At 48.4% G+C, this 22,758-nt stretch overlaps 1 protein-coding gene across 2 annotated transcripts in view; it reads left to right on the top strand.

Moving 5' to 3' along the window:
* Rptor (regulatory associated protein of MTOR complex 1) overlaps window positions 1-22,758 on the top strand; it is a 301,243-nt gene that overhangs the window by 100,826 nt on the left and 177,659 nt on the right. The gene's annotated exons all lie outside the window — the stretch shown is intronic.

Consider the following 22,758-nt stretch of genomic DNA (forward strand, 5'->3'; position numbering starts at 1 on the left):
GTGGCAGCAAGCCGGTGCTGGAGCGGCCCTGGCTGTCTGATGTCTCAGCCAGAGAAAGAGCCCAGGTGGCAGATGTCCTGGAGCTAACCCTCGCTCTCCTCGGTGACAAGTCAGACCATTTCTCTCTCTCCTTCTAGCTCTCAGCTGCTGCTCTGTGGACAGCTGAAGGTTCTGGCTTTCTGACCCTCCATGGTAGATGTTGCCATTAAATTATCTACTTCAAAACTTGTTCCAAATCTATACCCTTCTTCCTCCCTGGAGCTGTCCCTGAGATCCCTGGACTGTTTGCTGAGTTTGGGATTTCTGTCCTGGTTCATGGATTTCTGTCCTGGTTCATGGCTGCATTCTTGGCCCTTCTCTCCTTACAAATATCCATTCTTTGGCTTCTTGCCCTTCACTGTGCACAGGCTCCCTAAACGGAAATGTTTCTGATCTCCTGGACTCCTGGGACTGTGCCAGAGGAAGCTGCCTGTAGTAAGTGAAAATCACGTCTGCAACGGGAATCTATCCAGCTGCCCAGTCACACCTGTGTGCCCTAGCCAGGCGCCACCTTCTCTGTGTCTTCATAACAGTAGCCTCTGCCATCTGCTGTCTTAGCTGGGCGTCTGGGAAGGAAGTACCCACCTCCCTTGGTCCTAATCGAGAGCATGAAAGAATATGGCTGTGCTGCCCTCCGACAGACATGTGGGTTACTGGATGACACTGGTCTGTGTTGTATGTCATGTCCAAGGGGACTTTAGTGACCTAGCAGAGACCAGGTTCTTCTGTGATTTATGTGTCACCCTGAAGACCTGTAAGATCCGATGTCACACACATGAGGTGTGGCTGCTGTGGTTGTCACTATGCACACACACTTCTTTCAACCCAGCAAATGAGTTAAGTGGTCTCCCCAGGGCTGAGCTGTGTGCCTAACCCACTCCATGTGCTCCAAGGGCTGGTTGTTTATGGTGTCTCCAGTTTGTCGCATGGTGTGGTCTGACTGCTGGAGTCGAGCCCATGCAGGTCAGAGGCTGACTTGGCACTTGCTTTGTTACATTTTTCAAAGGACCAGCTAATCTCAGTCAGGAAAATGTGGTCCACAGACACCAGAATTGAGTAACTGGTGTTGGTTTTGATTTAGAATCAGTAGCTCTTTAGGAGAAGAGCATCATTAAGAGCTGTCTCAGACCAGCTAATAAGCAGTGCCTGTGCCATGGAGATACGAGTATCTGGCCTAGCGGCTCCAACGTCTCCTTGTACCCTGCTACCCTGGTGACCATGTCTCTTGTTGCGTGGTTTCTTTATATTGTGCATGGCCAGCTCTGACCCCAGACTGGTGGCGGTGGGCAGTGAGCAGCACATGTCAGCCCTGCTTCGACCGTGTGCCTGCTAACAGCAGGCTGTGGGGCAGTTGGGGGAGCCATGGAGGGGAGTGCAGTAACGTAGCTTAACCGACCCTTAACATAATACAAGACCAACAAGTATGGCATGGTTTGCTATACTTCTGAGAGGTTCGGTTTTATTTCATTCATTTTATTGAGTACTGTATTAACTGGATATTAAGAAACAGTGTAGGGATAATCTTTCCTGTTAGCACTGCAGAGAGACTAAGTTTACACAAATGATGGCTGTTTATTAAATGCTGGCAAGTGATTCACATCCTACCTCACATCTGACGAGCCTGACAGTTATTTAGACGAATATAGTAGGACACCTGGCTGGTCCAGACAAGTCCAGTCCTCATCCTTGGAGCCTATGAGTTTCACCTGTGGTGAAAGCTGTGCCTGAGTTGAGGTTCTTGAGATATGCTTCCTGGGATCAACCTGGATTCACACTCAGAGTACAAGCTGAATTCATACTGCTGTCCTCTGCCACTGTGGGTGATGGTTACTGTTCCTCTGCCACTGTGGGGCCATGTCTAGACTGGGGTGATGGTTCTGTTCCTCTGCCACTGTGGGGCCATGTCTAGACTGGGGTGATGGTTCTGTTCCTCTGCCACTGTGGGGCCATGTCTAGACTGGAGTGATGGTTCTGTTCCCAGGCTTGCTTTCCTCTTCTGCCTCTAGTGCCCTGTGTTGCTCATTGGCAAGGTGTGTGGCATCATTTGGAGGGTGTGGAGTGAAAGGGATTTGAGGTTCTTACTCTGTAGCCTATGCTGGACTCAAACTCTTAGGAATCCTCCTGTCTCAGTCTCCCAAGTGCTGAGATTCAGGTGTGAGTTGTTATGCTTGGCACAAATCATTTGTTTTCTTTTGTATCCCAGTTTGTGGCTCCTTCCCATGTTTTCAGTGGAGTGGTAGTAGTCATAGTAGTAATAGTAATAATTAGTATAATAATAATTTATAGAATTGGGGTGGCATGCAGGGCCTTGGGCATGCCAGATAAACACCATACTATTGGACTGTACCCCTGACCTGAATTATAGATTTTGAATTTATAAAATATTAATAGAGATTTGTACATCAACCTGCATAAAAAGTTATGCACAGAGTTGTGCTGTTCCTCATCCCCCTTTCCACCTGCCCTGGGTCTAATTGCTTCAGGTTTATCTATCTTTCTTGTGTTTCTTTGGACCATTTTTACAAAAAGACATCATTCTGCACGCATTCCTTTGCACTCTGCTGAGAGCCACTCGCACTCCTGGGGACCTTAGCATTCATCGATCTGGGTGCACAGGCCCTCTAGGGCTGGGTTCCTGTTGTGGAGGGTGTGTCTCAAGGTGAACCATAGTATCACTGGGTCATCAACGTGCACGGTAGTTTTTTTTTATATAGTCAAGTTTTTTCAGGATAGCGTCCTATGCCATTTTACATTCCTCAGTAGCATGTAGAGAGCTTTCATGCAGAGTCCAAAGTTTCTGACTACCACATGCCAGCGCATGTGTCTCTTATCCCTAACCCTATTTTTTTTAGTATAAATAAAGTTGACTGTTATATTTCCTTATATTTAGTATAAAACAGTTGACAGCGAATGGCCATTGCCATTGTTTTACCGTGAGCGGTTGTTTCGTGTTTGCTTTCTTCCCCACCCCTTTGTCTTGCATGGCTTTGTTCCCACTCTCTGTATTCTTGGATGATAACTCTATCTCCATGTGTGCACAGCTGCCTCAGGCTGTGGGCTCTTTTCTAGTAGTGATCAAAAGAGAAACCACCTTGAGAACAGACTTTGGGGACTAGGGGTTAGGGTCATTCTTCTCAGGATCATGGAGTCTGCCTTGGGAGTTTCTCTGGGACAAATACAGACTCAAACCTGTACGTCTTCATGACATCAGCGCTGACAAGGTATGCCAGAGACCGCATGTCTCACTGAGTTGATATAAAACCAGGCTTGGTGGCACACACTTTGAATTTCACCACTCAATGTGGCAGAGGCAGGTGGATTCCAAGAGTTCCAGGCTGCTCAAGGCTACATAGTGAGACTCAATCAACAAAACAAGACAGAAATGCAGTTAATACAGAGATGTGATTTAGCGCAAATGTATTTTGGATGTCTCTTGCCTAGATGTGGTGCCAGCACTTGCCACACGAGAAGATAGCATATCCTCACAGCAGTCCCTCGAGTGCACTGTGGTACCCAATTTGTAGGTTAGGGCAAGATGGACCCATGTTCTGTGCTGTGGAGTGAAGAAGAGAACTGGGTTCACCACTCTGAATTCAGTTCATCTGCAGAGTCTGGTCTTCCCTGCAGTGTGTCCATTGCCTAGAAGGTATTCTTCGTGGCAAGGTTGGAAAGACTCCGGACGAACGAGGCCACATGTTTACCAAGAAAGAATTGGTCTTGCCTGGCTCCTACAGAGGCAGGCTGCCACAGTCAAGACTAGACTGTTCTGCTTTGGGTTCTTAAATGTAATTTATTTTAACCTTAAAAGCGGGGCCATGAGGGCTAACATCACATGGCTTATTGCACCTGCCAGTTCTAGTTAGTTCTGATGGCTGCTCCTCTGCTCTGTTAGCTCAGCAGAGAGGAACAGCCCATATCTTAGCCTCTGTCACCTAAGTTGCCTTTCTGTGGGCTGTTCCCGTGGACAAGGCCTGTGGTCTGCTTCTCCCGAAGACCTCAGGATGGGCACTGTCTCTGCAAGAGGCCTGTTTAGGGTAACTTCTTTGCCAGGTGTCCCCTCTTGTCTTGGATCCTCAGTCTAGCCTTCCTTCAGAGCCACGTGGATCCCTGTGCAGCCTGTGCTTTCCACAGCGTGGTGACTGTGTGTCACTCCCTGAGCATCTCAGTCCTTCATTCTGAGGAGCCAACCACTTTCTCTGCACGGCTTTCTGTGGACCTAGGTGCCATCTGTGCTGTATTTCCTTTGTGAATGTATCGTGGTTTCTGCACTGTTGGTACTGTACAGTTGTTGATGGCGTGGGGGTGAGTGTCCATCTCTGTTGTCTCCCACACTCATTACCCGTGTCAGTGGTGCTAGGTCGCTGGCGCACTCCTTGCTCATGCATGCTGAAGTCACATGCCATAGCACAGTCCCCAAATCACTGTTTTAGAAGAAAGGAAGGCAGAGGGTCAGTGCCGATCATGTTGGTGCCTCTTCAGAGTAGCCTGGAGGTGCAGGTCTGCCTTACTATGTTCATGCTGTAGCATGCAGCACAGCAGCTCAGAAATGGGGTCTGCACAGCCACTTGGCTTCCTGAAGCCTCATGGTCACCTGCTCTGTTCAGAGTAGGCAGGTCCTCTGCCCAGTGCCCAGTGCTTCCGGATCTGATTCAAATCACTATGTACAGTCCTCACTATGCTCTTGGCTCCTATTACTGAGTTCTGAAAGTTGTGATTTTATGACGATGTAGATGTGTTTGGGATTTTCTGATACATAAACAAGAGCATTCACTTTTCCCCAGTACGTGTAAGTCAGTGTGTTCAGAGAGACAGGGAATTCAGAAGGGTGCCCCAGATTGGAGGAATGTCTGGTGGAATCAGTGCTGGAAGATGACCCCAGCAGCTGACTCCTGAAGCCCCTGAAAGCACAAGATTGCAACCCAGGAGAGGCCAGTCTGTAGGAAAGGTACAGAAAGGGCAGAGGGATGAGAGCTTGTGCCCACCACGAGGAAGAAGCAGGGTGATTGGGGGTGCATTTGCTTACAGGTATTAGCCCCTGTGAATGCTGACTGTGCCAAACCCTGCTTGGAGGGTTTTTATATGTTAACTTCTTCACAAAGGCTATGCTTTTTTTGTGTCCTCCCCTCCCCCAGTGTCACAGAAGAAACCCAGGTAGTTTGCTAAAATCACAGTTGCCATGGCTCCAAGTGTGTGCTCTCACACCCATTCTACCTGCTCTCCCTGGATCAACAGCAGCATCTGTGGTGACAGCATGGGATGTTTAAGCGGTTGGCAGTCAGGGTTCTACATGAGCTCTCTGTTTGCTTGGGTGTTGTCTCATGATAAGACGGCTGCTCCAGCTCCACACATTTCACCTGGCCACTGCCCGTTTGCTCCAGAAGCTTTACTTCTGGCCCTTGTGGGCCTCCCTGGCCAGGCCTGAGCCTGAGGGCTGGTCAACCTTTCTTGAGAAGGACCAGGAAGGTACTAGAGTGATTCCCCAGCTAATTTGCTACTCGCATTTTGTACACTGGTTCTTCTCTTACAGCAGTGGCACAGATGGACTAAAGCTTAGCTATGGAAGCTGAAGTCAGCTGATGGCCCTAGCCATGCTGTAGTGGATAGTGGTGTGCATGGACTGGAAGTGACCTCATGATGGCTAATAATGCAAAACACAAACACATGGCCTTTATGGGTCTCATCTATTGCAAGTCAATTAGGCACTCCGGATTTGGGCTAACAATAGCACTCCCAGCACTTCCAAACCTTTGTCAAATGTACCATGTGCCTAGAGCAGTCTGCAGCCTTCTTAAGGCTATAGGATGACCTTATGAGTCAGTAAATATTCTTCTGTCCCCAGACAGCTACCAGCTGGTCAGGAAATGAACACAGGCACTTTTATGTCTCCGTTGGCAGCATTATTCTCAGAGAAGCTGGATCTACACCTCTTAGTCTGTGATAAGTGATTTATTTACTCACAAGACAGTGTAATCCTGTGTGGAGAGGGCTCTACTCTGGAGCAGTAGTCGGTACCAGGCTTGACTTCTAAGTCTTAACCACCACCGTGTAAGCCGAGCACACCTGCTTTTTCTAGAGCAGCGGAGGAGCTGATGCGCGAGTCTCAGCCTCCGTCGCCCATTATCGGTCAGTTGCTGCTGACTTCCGGGACCCCGTCCGCCTGTCAGATATCAGCTGGGACCGAGGAGCCCTGGGTGTTTCCCATGTGTGCTGTGCAGAGAAACCCAAGGTGCTTCTTGGCAGTGCTGATTCCCTCACACACTCACACCGTCTTCTTGTGTGTAGTCCTGGAGATGATTATTGTGCACACCAGTAGCAGTGTGCATGCATAAAATGTGTTTTCTGGAGTGTGATAATCCTTCTCATTATTGCCTTGTCTCAGTGTTTGTTAGGTTTCTGTTGTTGTGATAAAATTCCATGACCAAAAAGCAGCCTGGGGAGGAAAGGTTTATTTCATCTTACAGTTCTCAGAACATACTTCGTCACTGAGGTACTCAAGGTGGGAAGGTGAGGCAGGAGCTGAAGCAGAAGCTGGGGAGGAGTGCAGTGTACTGCTTGCTTCTCATGGCTTGCTCAGCCTGCTTTCTTATACAACTCAGGACCACTTTCCCAGGGTGGTACCTCCCACAGTGGCTTGGGCCTCCTGTATCAACCATCAGTCAACAAAATGACAGATTTCCAGGCCAATTTGGTTGAGGCATTTTCTTAATTGAGGTTCTTTCTTTCCAGATGATTCTATGTTGTGTCAAGTTGACAGACAGCTACCCTGTGCAGTCTGCTTTTGCTAAAAGCACTTAAAGATTTTTACCTATCAGGACTCCTCCCTAAAATATCTGGGCACACCCTGGAAAGTGCTTTCTGTAAGCAGATTTAGTCTGCCCATCTTTGTCTTCCCATTGCTCAGAGGCAGAAGTGGGGAAACGTCTGGATGTCTGCTCATTTGCCTGTAATTTATGTTTGTAGCTTTCTCTGCGTATATTTGTAAACCTTTCCTCTTGGGCCATTTCCCTGTGCCCATCGTCTGTCCTCAGCCTTCTGTCACCCACCTGTTTCCCATCTTCTCACCTGACTCACTTTGGAGCCAATTCCAGATGCCATGTCATTTCGTCTCTTTTCTAAAAATAATTGACTCCTCAGTCGTGAACAGTCGATTTGTATAGGTCACAGACGAGGGCATCATTGATGGAATTGTATGCTCTGCTAATCCATTAGCCGGTCCATTCCATGTCCCTAAGTGGACTGACTGAAGAAATGAGTTTCTGAGCATTCTGGAATTTAATGTGGTCTGGGTTTTGTTGACGCCTACTCCAGTGGTAAACCACATTGGCATCTGTCCCTGGGACTCCTCAGTATGGCAGGCGAACCTAGAGGTTTGTGCTGATTCTGGTGGCCAGGGTGCTTCGGAAGTGTCATTGCAAGCTTCTTTTCCTGGGTTGTCTTCTGCTTGTACTGTGAGAAGCTCCCAGCAGCCATTGCCTGGCTGCCACTCCCCTTGCGGTTAACCAAGGGGTTTCCATACACTTCCTCTGATCTCATTGGATAGCTCCAAGTCACTGCATAAGAGGACAGCCAGCATCAATACTTACTGTCCTTGATATGCTAGTTTCGAAGTAATACTGGTTCTCACAGGTAACCAGTAAGGGGTGTGGGCACATGTGTGGCCAAACTCTTTAGTGTTCAGAAACATTCTGAATTTGGGAATAATTGATGCTCACCGTGTCTTGCCACTTGCCCAAAACAGGAGTACTTGTTTTGTTTTTTAGTGGGATGTGGTGTTTAGAAAGCTTAATCCAGGTCCCAAGGGTGTGCATTGCCCACCCTCAGCCCCCTCTCTCTGTGCTTTAGAGATAAAATGCACTTTGAGCCCTTGCTGACTCAGGTTGAGGACTCCAAGATTTCTCCTTGACCCCGTGGTTCCTTGTTAAATGGAAGCTGTGCTCTCTCCTCCTCTGAGTGTCCAGGTGTTTCATGGGCACCAGCAGCCCAGCTTCCATTTAACACAGAACTGCACTAATTTCAGAGATGATGGCAACTCCCACCAGTGGTCTTGAGAACTGCTCCTTCAGTGCCTGCTTTCCCCCGATGGCAGGCTCAGGTGCAGGCACTTTGCCCTGTGCCATGGGCCCTTGGGAGAGCTTTCTGTCTTCTCAGCAGCTATCTGGATGTGTAACCAAATCCATTTGTTTGCAAATGCTTGCAACTTAAAATTATTTGGTGAGTGGAGAGACGGCTCAGTGGGTAATCTTACTGGAGAGACGGCTCAGTGGTAATCTTACTGGAGAGACAGCTCAGTGGGTAATCTTACTTGCTGCTCTTGTAGACGACCTGAGTTTGGTTCCTAACACCCACACGGCAGCTCACAGCCATCTGTTAAGTTCAGTTCCAGGGGATCTGATTCCCTCTTCTGACCTATGTGGGTGCCAGACGTGTATGTATGTACATCCAGGCAGGCAGGCAGGCAGTCATATGCATGAAATCTAAAAAAAAAAATAAAATTTCATTTTGTGTATGTATGTATATCTGAGTGTACTTGTGTGTACTGTGTGTGTGTGCAGTGCCTGTAGAGGCCATAGGAGTGCTTTGGATTCCCTGAAACTGGAGTTACAGGTAGCTCTGAGCCATGCGGTGTGAAGCAGAAAGTGCCCTGAACTGTTTAGTCATCTCTCCAACCCCTGTCTACAACTTTTAAGGTCTTCTTTTAAAATGAAATTAACTTCATTTTATAGTTATGTAAAGTTTTCCTGATTTCAGGTTAAACAAGTCAAGGATGTCAGGGAAATCTGACTGCTAATCCTGTTTTCTAGCCAACAACCCCCACACATAATATTCCAGTAATGTGTGATATGTATGTAAGACTTGTATTTTTCTTTTCTGTATTAATGGTGGGCATAATGCACATGATTTTCTTCTTAGTGGTTTTTTTTTTTTTTTCCTCCGGGGGGCAGACACTCTATCTATCAGATTAGAATCCGAGGTCCACTTTGGAATGAAAGCTCTGTTCTTTACTCAAACTCAGAGCTCTTCCATTGTGGGCCATTGGTCTGCTGTGGAGGTGAACCCGCTCCTGCATGTGGGAATGAATGGTTGCAGGCTGTCCTTTACACCGCAGCCGGCAGTCGTGACGACCTAGCACACTGCAGGTGCTGCCTGCCGAAACCCCAGGGCAGGGCTAGCTGAGAACGGTGTGTCCTGTGTCGGTGCAGGGCCCCTGCCAGCAGGTCTGAGGAGCTGAAGGGAACCCTTTTCTTCAGGCATGGAGTAGCCTGGATCTGTAAGCTGAGATTTCTGTTTTTGGACTGTTGCCTCTTTTTCCAATCAAGGAAGGCAGACTTGTTGGTGAGTAATGATAAGGGAAAGAGAGACGGTTTTACAAATCTCATGTGAAGCTGCTCTTCTGGGAACCCGTGGTGGAACCCGAAGGGTTGCCGCCTTGTCCCTTCTGCGTCCGTGTGGCTGCTGCTAACCCACTGGATGGGTCTGCCAGGCTCACACAACTGAGACCCTCTGTGTGGCCCCATGCAGCGATGGCCTTTTCTTCCTTGTGGTAGAAATCCAGGTTGTTCTGGTTGCCAATGAAGGGAAATGAAGACATTTGGCTAAGGCTAGTGAAGTAATCTAAACTAGTGTCAGAAGCCATGCAGCCCAGCAGGTGGGCTCAAGCCCCCAGCATGGTCGTCCGCAGGAATGCCTAGAGTGAGCTCTACTGGCAAGATACTCATTGTACTCTCTTATACTCAGACCTCTGTACTCCACCTGGTCTTTCTTTTAAAAGGAAGTGAATGGAATTACAGAATGCACCTGTGTGCACTGCCGAATGACTTTTGTGCTAGAGACCCAGGGAAGTTGGCTCCTGATACCTGGGCAGACCCCGTAGATGCTTGACACTCAGCAGTGTGTTTGGACCACGTTTGCTGTGGGAGTGGAAGGTGGAGGCTGTAACTTTCTTCTTACAAGCTCCTCTGGCCTGGTGTTTCGCCTCCCTCCCTCCCTCCCTCCCTCCCTCCCTCCCTGGTTGGTTAGCTCACGTAGTGTCTGAGGTGACTAGCATAAGACCGCACTGTGATAAGAGCGGGACACAGATCCGGAGGGAACATGGCATAGGCTGGAAGCCCCTGATGAAAGCTGGTGGCGGTGAGTGACAGGTGCGGCCAACCACGAACTTTGCCAGAGCATTGTGAGTTTTCAAGTAGTCTTGGGAGTCCCTGCACCAGAAGACGGGTCTGAGAAGATAGTGGGGGATGTTCTTGTTTCAGCTTGGGGATTGTGTGTCTGGTTGACCAGAGGCACAGAGCACAGGGGCAGACTGCACGGAAGTGGATAGATCATATAAGGTGTGATTGCCAGTCACAGGTTCCTTTTGTTCTGATTGGTCCTGCTTCTTTTCATTTGCACAACCCAAGAACCCTGTTAGGAGTTGACTCTGGTGTGCCAGGGTGGTAAGCAGTAGACTGTAAAGCTGGAACCTGACTTTGGCCTTGAAATTGCCCTGCTGCGTGTGTGCTCTGTGATTCCTGTCTGTAATGCAGGGAGTGCCACCATTGTCCACCCTGTAGCGTGGCGGCAAGAGAAAAGGGATATTAGGAAGTGAAACCCAGAATGTGTCCTGAGAGTTGATGTTACCACTGGCTGCTCACCTGCCCAGGAGAAGTTGGGCCACCTGAGTTGGCTGGTCCTGTGCTGTTAGGTTTTCAGTGAGAAAGTTTTCAAGTTGAATGGTGGGTAGGTCACTGACCTCAGGCTGAGCTGCAGGCTTCTGTAGAGGTGGCTCTTTGCCTGGGGTGCGCCTGCTTCTTCCCTCTACAACAGAGTGTAGCAGAAGCTGCAACAATGGGCAGAGGTGTGTCTAAAGGAGGAGCTGTCACGTGTGTACACAGGGCTGAAGTGTGTCTAGAGGAGGAGCTGCACGTGTGTGCACAGGGCGGAGGTGTGTCTAGAGGAGGAGCTGCACGTGTGTGCACAGGGCAGAGGTGTGTCTAGAGGAGGAGCTGCACGTGTGTGCACAGGGCGGAGGTGTGTCTAGAGGAGGAGCTGCACGTGTGTGCACAGGGTGGAGGTGTGTCTAGAGGAGGAGCTGCACGTGTGTACACAGGGCGGAGGTGTGTCTAGAGGAGGAGCTGCACGTGTGTACACAGGGCGGAGGTGTGTCTAGAGGAGGAACTGTCATATGTATACACAGGGCGGAGGTGTGTCTAGAGGAGGAACTGTCATATGTATACACAGGGCGGAGGTGTGTCTAGAGGAGGAGCTGCGCGTATATACAAAGGGAGCAGAAGGGCATCTCTGGTACTGTTGGAACCAAGATCTTTCTCTGCAGTCATTTCGAATGAAGCACATAGACAGTGTGGACATTCCCCCAAAATGATGAATGATCTTGGAACTGGCCAGAGTGGCCCGCTCTTCTGAACTACACAGTCTGAGGGCTGCTTCTAGTACTTCTAAAAACAGCTTAACTCTACCCTGCCCATTCAGAGTTTAGGAACTTGGGTTGCAGAGATGTCTGGCTAGGCCACGCAAGTAGAAGGTCAGGTAGAAAGGAGGCTGTACGTAGAGACTGTTCTTTTGTTTTCCGGCCACCCAGACCTGAATAATCACACAAACTATAGTAATTACAACACTGTTTGGGCAATGGCTTAGGCATATTCCTAGCTAGGCCTTGCATCTTAAATTGACCCATTTTTATTATTTTATATTTTACCATGAGGCTCATGTTCTGTTACCTCTTACTTCTTGGGCTACTATATGGCGTCTTCCTGACTCTGCTTCTTTCCGCCTCTGCTTGGATTTTCCATCTTGCTATATTCTGCCCCGCCATAGGCCAAAGTAGCTTCTTTATTAACCCATGGTAATAAAGCATATTCACAGCATACAGAGGGGAATCCCATACCAGGAGGCAGCCCAGGGATGCTGAAGATGCTGGTCCATTCTCTATAGTGTGATGAGCTGCTTTGTTTGGTGAGCTGTTTATTTGTCCAGCACCATTTCCCCACATCCCAGGATGCTGATTAAACTGTAGCAAGCTGATACCAACCTTGTTATTGTGGCTCTTGTCCCTCTCCAGCAGCCTGGGGTCATCTGGCCTCTGGCTGCAGTCCAGGCCGTTGTTCACATTGCAGAGACCCAAGGGGTTCATGGACAAAGTCAGCTAGCTTTTGTTTTGTTCTATGAAAGGATTGAAGTGAGAGGCCAGTCTTTTAGTGACGGTGTCAGGGAAAGATGCACACAGAACAGCATCTCCATGGAAGCCTTAAAGGGAAATTAAAGTTCTAACGGAGTAGACATAGTGCCTGAATTACACAAACCTGGGCTACATTCTTCCTGATAAAAGTTAACCCCGAGCTTTTATGAGGTCTGCTAGAGCACTCAGCTAATTGAAGGCAAAAGGTTGTTAATAAAGTAAGTTTAGTCTAGACACACACTTAAGTGACGTTTATATCCAGAGACAGGATCTGAGGGGTGCCTGTCTGTCCTTCTGTCTGTCTGTCTGTCTGACTGTCTGCCTGCCTGCCTGTCTGTTCGTCTGTCCATCTGTCTGTGGCTGTTACCTCAGAGGGTCATACCACAGGAGGTTAGGGTCCACTTTGGGTAGATGAGTACAGGGTGAGACAAGAAACCTAGGAATTTGACCAGATGTTTGGTCTTGAAGGCACACCTAGGAGTTCTGTGCTGTGTGAGACTCAGGCCAGGCCACAAGAAGGGCAAGGACCAAGGGAGGAGGAGCACAGCTCAGAGATGAGCAGCAGCTAAGCAGCTCGAGGGCAGCTGTGCTGGTTAGCTTGTTGTCCTCTAGAAAGAGGGGATCTCAGATGAGAAGACATTTCTGTCACACTGGCCTACAGGCCCGTCTCGGTATTTTCTTGATTGCTGTGGAAGGGCCCAGTCCACTACGGTAGTCTTGGACTGTGTAAGAAAGCAGGGTGAGCAACAAGCCAGGAAGCAGCGTTAGTTCGTGGTCTCTGCTTCAGCTCTGCCTGCCAGTTCCTGCCCTGAACTCCTGTCTGACTTCCCTTCATGATGAACTGTGAGCTCCAGGAAGAAACAAACGTTGGCCATGCTGCTTTCATAGCAACAGAAAGCAAAGTAGGGCAGCAGGAAAGCCAGATGAAGGACTCGTGGCCTGAAGCTGCAGTTGGTCAGGAAGACCTCTTTGGCTGAGTGCTGCTATGGTACATAGAAACAGCCGGAGGAGTGGCATGGTCAGAGCAAGGCAACAGGAAATCTTGCTGTGTCTGCAGGGTGCTGTGTAGCCCTTGCTTCATGTCCATGTTGGGAGGCTCTTTACCCACTGTCACCCCTCTGATCAACTCTGCTTGGCCACCATTTGATTTTTGCCTTTTGTTCTTCCCCCTTACTCTCTACTCTTGAAGAGGTTTCTGCAGATTATGACCTGACCTGTGGAGTGCATTGTAGGCCCTGCCCTTGTCTGGAAGAAAAAACAATCCTTAAGGCTTTTTACCAGGTGCCTGTTTCAAAGCTGCCCTCTCCTGCCTGCTCCCTGAAGGCTTTCCTGGTTCTTCACCACAGATACACAATGTGGCTCATAGCCATTGTCTGGCTACTTAGGGCCGGAGGGCTGAGATGGGGAAGGGGCTTTACTGGTGACTGTGTTGAATAGTGTGTGATCTCGGTTCTGTGGCACAAGTGTAGGGGCCTGTGCTTCATACACTGTCCACGTTGAGTCCATGGCCTTGGCGCAGAGATCAGCTGTCCAGGCAGTGTGTCCCCTGCAGAGGAACCTGGCAGTAGTGACAGAGGACCTGCTTCATTGCTGCTCTCTAACGCAGCCACACTGGGTTGTTTAAGACAACCCTCAACAATAAGGAAATGTCACGGCTCTGAGCCCCTGGGTTCAACCTCCCAAGTGCAAAGGCTAGTGCCGCTACTCCAGGTGGTTCATTTATTAGGAAGAAGGAAGGAAGGGAGAAAAGGAGAAGAAAGACAACACCTGGCAAAGATAGGGTCCATTCCCACAGTCCTAGTTGAACAGGACAGTGGTGGCAGAAGTCCTGTGGAGGAAGTAAGCATGTTGCAACTGCTGCACACAGGGTTCCTAGCCCAGCTTGAGGGTTTGTCAGGAGAACATTCAATGAGTGCAGCCTTGCTCTGTCTCTTCCCACTGTGGCCGTTTCAGGTTTATCACTGCATCCCGAGTTCATGAAGGGCTCACACAGCTGCCTCCTACACCATGGCAGCCTTGCCTTCCTACTCAACGGTGGCCTGCTCTCTCAACCTTGTGGGAGCAGGAGTCAGAGAGGACCTGCAGAACCCCATCCCAGGAACCCTTTCTGAATGTGGAGCTGCATGGTGTCACCCAGGAAGGTGATTGTCTAGAGACACCACTGCGGAAAAAGTAGAGTCCAGCACACCAGACTTTCTTCCGATTGTCCTGAGTTACTCATTCTATATTCTTTTTCTCTCTTGCAGGTCCCAGAATCCCCATGACTGTTTTTATTATATCCTAAGAGTTGGCTTTTTAGGAGGGACGCCTGGCACAACAGGCAGTGCTTTAGAAACTTGTTTTGTCGTTTTGTGTGCCCAGTGAGAGTCCCCAAACCACTGAAGCTTCACCTGCCTGAAGTCTTTCACTCCAAAGAGCCATTATCCAGGCGTCCTCATTTTGAAATGAAACCTTACGTGGTGTGGTGACATTTAATTTACTGTTTCTCATTTCAAAGCCCTTAAAAATATTAATTAATTCCTGTCAACCCCCAGGAGGCACATTATTAATATCCAAAGTGCTTTTCATGCTGGTCCATTAATGTGTCCTCTCAGTGTGATAGGTTTGAAATGAGGTTGGATCTTTTTTTTTCTTATTTTTAATTTTTTTTTTTCAATTGCACAAGATAAGACCTTGCTAGAGCCAAGGTCAGAAATGACGTCCCTAATTTTATTAAGATTGTGGCGTGACTTCAGCTCTGTGGCTTTGAGTGTGCTTTTGGAGAATAACACGCCTGTTGAGGTGTAGTGTCTGGAGGCAATGGATGAGTTTTCGGTAGAGCTGTGATGTTACAGATGCAGTGTGATAGCTGTGCAGAGTGCACAGAGGCAAGAAAATCTGCTGCCACAGAAATGAAGAAAGAGAGGTAGTCAGAAAGCCAGGAGAGCCCAGCATTTCCACGAGAGACGAAAGGTCCACGTGAACCTGGACTGGGTAGCAGATGGACACGGCTCCTGGACGGCTGAGCTGGTCTCATTCTGGAGTGCTCTCTTTACTTTCTGTGGAGTATTGTCCTTCCTTCCTTCCTTCCTTCCTTCCTTCCTTCCTTCCTTCCTTCCTTCCTTCCTTCCTTCCTTCCTCCCTCCCTCCCTCCCTCCCTCCCTCCCTCCCTCCCTCCCTCCTTCCTCCCTTCCATTTTTGAGACAGGGTCTCTCTGTGTAGCCCTGACTGACTGTCCTGGAAGGCAGTCTGTAGACCAGGCTGGCCTTGAACTCACAAAGATCCATCGACCTCTGCAGCCCCCGCACCCCCACCCCCACCATGCTTGGCTTATGCGGGGTTTATGCGGGGTATTTCTGTGGTTTGTCGCAAGGCACGTGATGACCACTGATGCCGGTGTTCCAGCTGAGCTGGTGCCCTACCCTCTGTCCCATTGCTCAGAAAGCTGAAGTCTTGCACACTTCCTTCTCGGTCAGCTGCAGCTCATGGCTTTGGAAGCTGATTGAAATGAGCGAGTCTGCTGTGAAGGCACAGAGCGTACACTGCCCGCTGAAGGGCAGACTCTGGGGTGGGATCAGAACTGGTGACCTTAATGAGAGATGCTGGGAACCATGAGGCATTATGTCCTCTGGCTCCTTGTGAGAATATGCACTGTTTATGGCTGTGCTGTAAGACATAAGACGTGGGCTGTGAGTGTGCCCACTGCTGTGTGGGCAGTCATTGTTACAGATGGTAAGGAAGTGTGCTCCAAGAGCATGTGTTAGTCCCACCAGGTGAGAATAAGACTATTGCCACAATTTTAAGCCAAATTTGAAGTAAGCTTTAATTAAATACTGGCCAGGATGGTGGACTCTGGTCAGGTCCATTCCTGGGTTCCCAGAAAATGCCAACAAGTTCATTTTTGCTTGTAAAGGCAAATCCATAAAGATAAAGATTTCTCACCAGGTCCAATCATGGACAAGCATGCTTCCTGACATACTTCCTGCCTATGTATTCCTGCCTACATCCCATCAGGGGCAAGCATTCATCCTGACATAGTTCATGGCTATGTACTGTACACTTACAAGTGATCAAGCACACCCCTGTTCAATTGGGTCAAACACACTTACTTAGGGGAGTGTAAACACGTGGTTTACAATCTTACATAAAACAGCCTCCAGCATCTCAGAAAGTGTCTGTACTTTTACAGGTGAGAGACATTTTGTTTTATGCATCTCTTAGGTACAGTAATTAAAACTTAAACCATAACTTTAGATCTCACATGTGGTCATGAGCAGTAATGGTGTCTGGGCCTTTTGGTGTCGTACATAACGTACAGGGGATTTCAGCAAATAAATAGAGGAATGAGCATGTGCACGAAGGTTAATTAGCCTTTTATTCATGTTTCCCAGTAAGATTTTGAGGGAAGAGAAAGCTGTTAAAGTGAGTGTTTGTAACCCCAGGGCTGGAGGGGAGGCACAGCCCCTGCTGTCACCACACCTTCTCTTCTGGTGAGCAGAGCCCACCTTCTTTGGCAGCTTCCCTTCCTTTCCTGTTCTGCTCGCCTCACATCTCCCCACTACGCTAAGAGTCTTCAATAAAGGAGAAAGAGGCCCCCTTTCCTGCATTTCTTCCTGGTAGAGTGTTTCTTTCCGTTCTCACACCCACCATGGACTACAAGCCTCTGTTGGCTGCACTTTGTATTAACAGCAGGAGGCAGCTCTGCTGTTGGGACCTGGCCTCCTCCAGGGCTTGCAAACCTCTAAGATGACTGGAATTTGGTTTATGATTTCCCTGCTAGTTCTCTTGGTAGTAAATAGAAATGTTTCTGCTTTTCCTGTGTTTTCACAAAGAGAGTAAGTATCATTCAGAGCCCTTTTTGACAACTCTTTGTCAGCTCCCAAAGAAATCCAGACAAATGGTTCCTGTGGTATCTGTTAGCATACCGAGCTGATCATCACGCCCATTCAGTGCTAGTGGCCCCTCTTGGCTCTTCCCACCAGACCCCTGCCCTAAAACTCTCTAGTCCAGGCTTTTCTGTTCCTTTCCCCAGCTTCTCTGTCCTATATAACCCTGCCACCTCAACCTTGTGCTCTCTTGGCTCTCTTGGTTCTCTTGGTTCTCCGCTCCTTTCTTGGTCCGCTTGCCTTCTCTTCTCTCCTCCCCTCTACCTCTCCCTCTTCTCTCTTTTCTCAATCCAAAGGCTGAGAATCTTTCTTACCCTTCTCAACTACTTCCTGTGTCTCTATATGTTCTGGGTCCTTCAAAACTGTTATGGTTGATTCTGGTCAGCTAGTAGCTAGCTCTGCCCTCTGATTCAAGGTCAATTTTATTGGCAGTCTCAGGAGTGTCAGAGTCTGATCAAAATATCCCACAACAATATTCAGAATTCAGAGTCTGTGTCTTAAGCAATATTACTCAGGGACACAATGAAACTCAGTGATGAGCTAAGAACAAGTCCACCATTCTTTTTTTTTATTAGTTCTTAAAATTTTATTTATTTATATTTTATATGTGAGTGCTCTAAATGTATGGCTGCAGGCCAGAAGAGGGCGCCAGGTCTCATTAGAGATGGTTGTGAGCCACCATGTGGTTGTTGGGAATTGAACTCATCCCTGCTCTCAGCCATCTCTCCAACCCCTGATTCAACCATTCTTAACTCTCCTAAGAGTGGAGGTCGTGCATGGTAAACACTGGCTTTACCGCGGTACTCTAGTCTCTTTCCAGTCTTCTGCTGTGCAGGTTTGCAGCCAAGCACCATAACTGCCAATCACCATAACTGCCCTGTACCCAAGTGCTGTTTCCCACAGCACTTTACAGAGCTGTAGTGACATTCACTTGGTGTCACTTTGATGTTCATCATTTTGATTCATTCCTTCACTAATTATAATAATTAATGTCACTAGCAATCTGGTGTCACTGAACAACCTTGCTGTTGGTAGTGTGTCATCACGCTGTAGAGAGAATCAGACACACCCTGTATTGAAGGGCACGTACTGAATTGTAAGTAGTGCTCGCCCCACATTGTCTGTAGCTTGATTCAGTCATTTGTACACAGTGGATAGTGAGCAATGTCAGGTTGCTCAGACATCACCCTCTTCAGAGAGGTTCCAGAGAATCCAGGCCCCAGCAGGCTATTCCAAGCATGCAGAAGATGTGGCTGGAGGTCTCCTAGGCCTACATCAGCATCCCTGCCCTCTTCGCTGTGCTTCTCTGAGTACCTCTTCCCATGGGGGCTTTGAGCCTGTGCTCGGGACCTTTTGCTCTGGGTTAGCTTTTCTGCAGGCCCTGGTGATACCACTCTGTTTTCTTTTATGAGCTACATTCTGGTCTTGAGTGAGGAAACTCTGAGAGGAGTTGCACTTTGCTGGACCCTGATCCTGCCACCTTGGGGCAGGCACCCCAGATTGCCCAGCCCTGCGAGTAGCCCTGCCAAGTGCTTTGTATACATATGACTCCAGTGTGTTTTGCTTAATGGAGCAGAGAACTCGGGGAGCCTGGAAGGACCTGTGGCGCCTCAGCTTTCTCAAGCTCTTACATACTGGCATGGACGACCGGGGCTGGCACCCTCAGTGGTCAGCTTGTTTATTTCTCTTTTTACCAACTGATTAAGTCAGTCTGTGAAAACAGTTGACTTAGTCATCTGCAGTAGTGACTTCAGCCTCCATCATGGCTCCATACTTATGGAAGGGTAGCACGAATTCTAGTTGGTCTTAATACTAAAAACCCAGAGTCAGATATAGGGGTTAATGTTTAAGATCAGAGAAGCAGAGAGGCCAGACACTAGAGAGTTCTTTTACCTCTACCAGTGCTCAGACCAAAGGAATGATCCTGTCCTCAGACTGCATCTCCAGACTCCATCTGTCTCCACCAAACCTCAGACTGCAGTGAGCTCTTGTCTCCTCCCTCCTCTCTCTACCCAGCCATAGCACTCCTGTCTCCACCTCCCTAGTGCTAGGATTAAAGGATTGTGTGAGTGCTGTTTCTCTTTTAGACTGATTCAGTCTTTGGCCCAGGGTGACCCTGAACTAGAGATCTGCCTGTGCCCAGGGATTAAAGGTGTGGCCACCACTCCCTGGCCTCTAGTGGTTTAGCTTTGCACCCTGATCTCCAGGCAGGCTTTGTTAACACATGAACAAAATATCACTCCAGGAAGTAGTTTGCTAAATGATCTTGGAAGGACCGTGTAAAGTCAGTGAGTTGCTGGCGGATTCTCATCTCAGAAACTCCAAGGGGCTTTCACTTTCAGGTGGTTTTGCTTGGTGCCTCTGTCTACGTCCACACGCTCCTTCTCCAGAGAGTCCACCCTGGGGCGGGAGAGGGGCTTCTTAGTTAGTGAATTGCCTCTGGTTCCATGAACGTATTTATACTGTCTTTAAAGGCCATAGCTGTGAGTTGTCCTAGGAGGGAGCAGATGAGCGTGTTCCAGTGCCCAGAACCGTGTCTCAGAAGGTTGCCTATCCTCACAGATGTCCATAGGGGAGGCCAAGCATGGTCATCAGTGGGGGGCTGGACTCCGTTTCTGCTGTTCCTTTCATGTGTAACCTTTTCTCGCTAAAGGCTCGGTGACCTTCAGAACTTTCATGGTGTTCCCCGCTTCCTGTTCTAACCCTTAGCCTCTCTGCTCTTCTCTCAGTGGGTGCTGGCCGACCCCGGCTGTGTTATGCTCACGTCCTCATCCACAAAGGCCCTGGTTTTTTTGTGGCTCCCTTGTCTGTTCATGCTCCATGCACACGCTGTGTCTTTCTTAAGTAACATCAAGTCACAGTCTTTGTTTTGTTTGTGTATTTCCCTCCCTCCCTCCCTCCCTCCCTCCCTCCCTCCCTCCCTCCCTCCCTCCCTCCCTCCCTCCCTCCCTCCTTCCCTCCCTCCCTCCCTCCCTCCCTCCGTCCCCTTCCTTTCCCTCCCTTTCTTATTTATTTATTTTGAGGCAGAGTCTTGTTGTGAACCAGGCTGACCTTGAATTTACCTAAATCTCCTGAGTGGTGAGATTGAAGCGAACCAGAATGCACAACTCCTACCATTATATAAATTTACACATACATATAGTGTGTTTTGATCAAATCTGCCTCTTACTATTCCTTTCCCTCCAATTCCTTCCCTGTCCTACCCCACTACCTTTCCCTTCCAACTTTTTTTTTTTTTTTTTTTGGTTTTTCGAGACAGGGTTTCTCTGTAGCTTTGGTGCCTGTCCCGGAACTACCTCTTGTAGACCAGGCTGGCCTCGAACTCCCAGAGATCCGCCTGCCTCTGCCTCCTGAGTGCTGGGATTAAAAGCTTGCGCCACCACCGCCCGGCTCCCCTTCCAACTTTTTATGCACTCCCCCCCCCTTTAAATACCTCCTGAGTCCAGTTGGTGCTGCTTGAATGTGCTTGGGTTTGAGACCATCTGTTGGAGAGTTGGCAGCCTCTTGGCCTACATCACTGAAGAGAATGGACTTTCTCTTCCCTGTCAGCCATCAGTTGCCCAGAGCTCCTCAGATAGGGGTGAGACTTACTGAGCTCCTTCCCACCCTTGCTGGGACCTTGGCTGGTCTGATCCTGCAGGTCTTTCCTGCAGCCCTAGCCACTGTGAGCCAGCTTGTGCCCTGTTGTGCCCAGCAAACATAGTGTGCTTCAGATATCTACTTCTTTTGACTCTTAACACTTTTTTCCCAATGACTCTTGAACCTCGGAGAGGAAGAATGCGGTGGATGTTCACTTGGAGCCGAGCACTCCACTGTCCCTTATTCTCTGAACCCCGAGTCTGGGTCTCTGTATTAACTGCTATCTATTGCAAAAAGAAAATTCTCTGATGATAGTTGAAAAATGCGCGCTCCACCCCATGCCCTTGGACTCTTGGCCTGTTAGAGGCAGAGCTTCTTGTTTACCAGTGTGACCTCCTAAAAGGAGAGGCAGGAGCAGTTGCCCTCTTCTGTGGTGGTCTGAGGTTGGACTGCTGGTTCCACTCACCCCCAGGCAGAATGGAAGATAAGAAAGTAGAGAGCAGTTTGTTACACTTGTTACGCGTCCTTTAGCAGAATAATAATAGCATTAGACTTTTCAGTAGGGCCTGTGACATAGCCAGCCATGGGATTTGTACCCAGTTAATGGAAACAAACATGGTTTTTGTCTTGTAGAGTGTTTTTTAAATCCAATGAAAAACATAAGGTTCATAAATATAACATTCATGCCAGTATCGTATCCCTGCATATCTTGCCAGGTGAGGTGCTGTTGTAGCTTGCAGGGTGCACAGCTGCATCAGACTGCTGGTGACTGCCCTTGCTTTTCAGAATGCACAGCGCCTTCCTTTTCACTATGAGTGCTAGACAGCAGGTGACGCAGCCACCTTGATCTCTCCATGCTCGGTGAGTAAGTGTTGCACCTTCAGCTGTAGGTGACCAAGAGTGACAGTCAGTTGCCTTCAGCAAGGTACCAGGATACAAAATTAGCACACGAACCTCAGTAGCCTTCCTATATACCAAGAACAAACATAGTGGGAATGAAATCAAGGAAGCAATCTCCTTTACTATAGATTAAAAAACAAAACCCAAACCGTGGACTCCATCTAACCAAAGAAATGAAATCAAACTTGGTACAATGAATGCTGTAAGAACTGAAGAAAGAAACTGAAGAATTTACCAGAAGATGGAAGGGTCTCCCATGCTGATGGATTGGTAGGATTAATATCGTGAAAATTACCATCCTGCCCAAAAGCAATCTACATATTCAGTGCAACCCCCATCAAAATTCTAATGCAATTCTTCACAGAAATTAAAAAGGCAATTTCAAAACGCATATGGAAACACTAGGCAGGACCAAGGATAACCAAAACCTATCGTAAACAATAAAAATAAACGAGGTGTTACCTTCCATTGTGCTATTTCTTCTTAGAAATCAAACAGTGCAAGTTTCCTGAGCTGCATTATATGCAAACATATACATTACATTTTAAGATCAGACCATATGACCGTTCACTGTTTTCCTAGTGGGTTCTGCTGTAGTTTTAGAGAGAACATGGCCCTGGTGCCTGGAACTATTTGGTGTGCTCTAGTGCTATGATGATCCTCTACTACACCAGGCTCTGTTCTTTACTGGGAATTTACCATTAAAAGTTAAGTGTAAGGCACAGAATAAATGGAGGGAACCAGAGACCCTTGGCCCTACCATTGGCTTCAACATCCTTGGTGCATGACCAGACTCATCTCTGCCCTGGTCCCCAGCTCGTTTCACCTGCGAGTTAGCCCAGGCTTTAACACATCAGCTGTTAGAAAAGTTTAATTCTCGGCTCTACTCCTGAGAAGCCCAGGTGTGTGGCTCAAACTCTGGTGTCTCTGTGCTGGGGTTCCCTGATCTGGGGTCTTGAGCCCCGCAGGATTTGGGTTTTCTAGGAAGGTTGTCCCACACCAGCTGTGGGGTTTCCCTTTTCTGTGTTTTCTTAGTTTTCCTTGCCCGTCTTTTCTGCCCTCTGTGTGGGTTTGCATATCAGCTTGTTTAATTTCATAAATACCTTGCTAGATGATTGCTGCGGTCGTATTGAATGTGGGACTGGCTCTGGGGAAAGCTGAGTGTCTGCTGAGGTAGGTTCAAGTCCTATATCTCTGTTTCCC

The sequence above is a fragment of the Chionomys nivalis genome, chromosome 7, assembly GCF_950005125.1.
Source record: "Chionomys nivalis chromosome 7, mChiNiv1.1, whole genome shotgun sequence".
Taxonomy (NCBI): Eukaryota; Metazoa; Chordata; class Mammalia; order Rodentia; family Cricetidae; genus Chionomys; species Chionomys nivalis.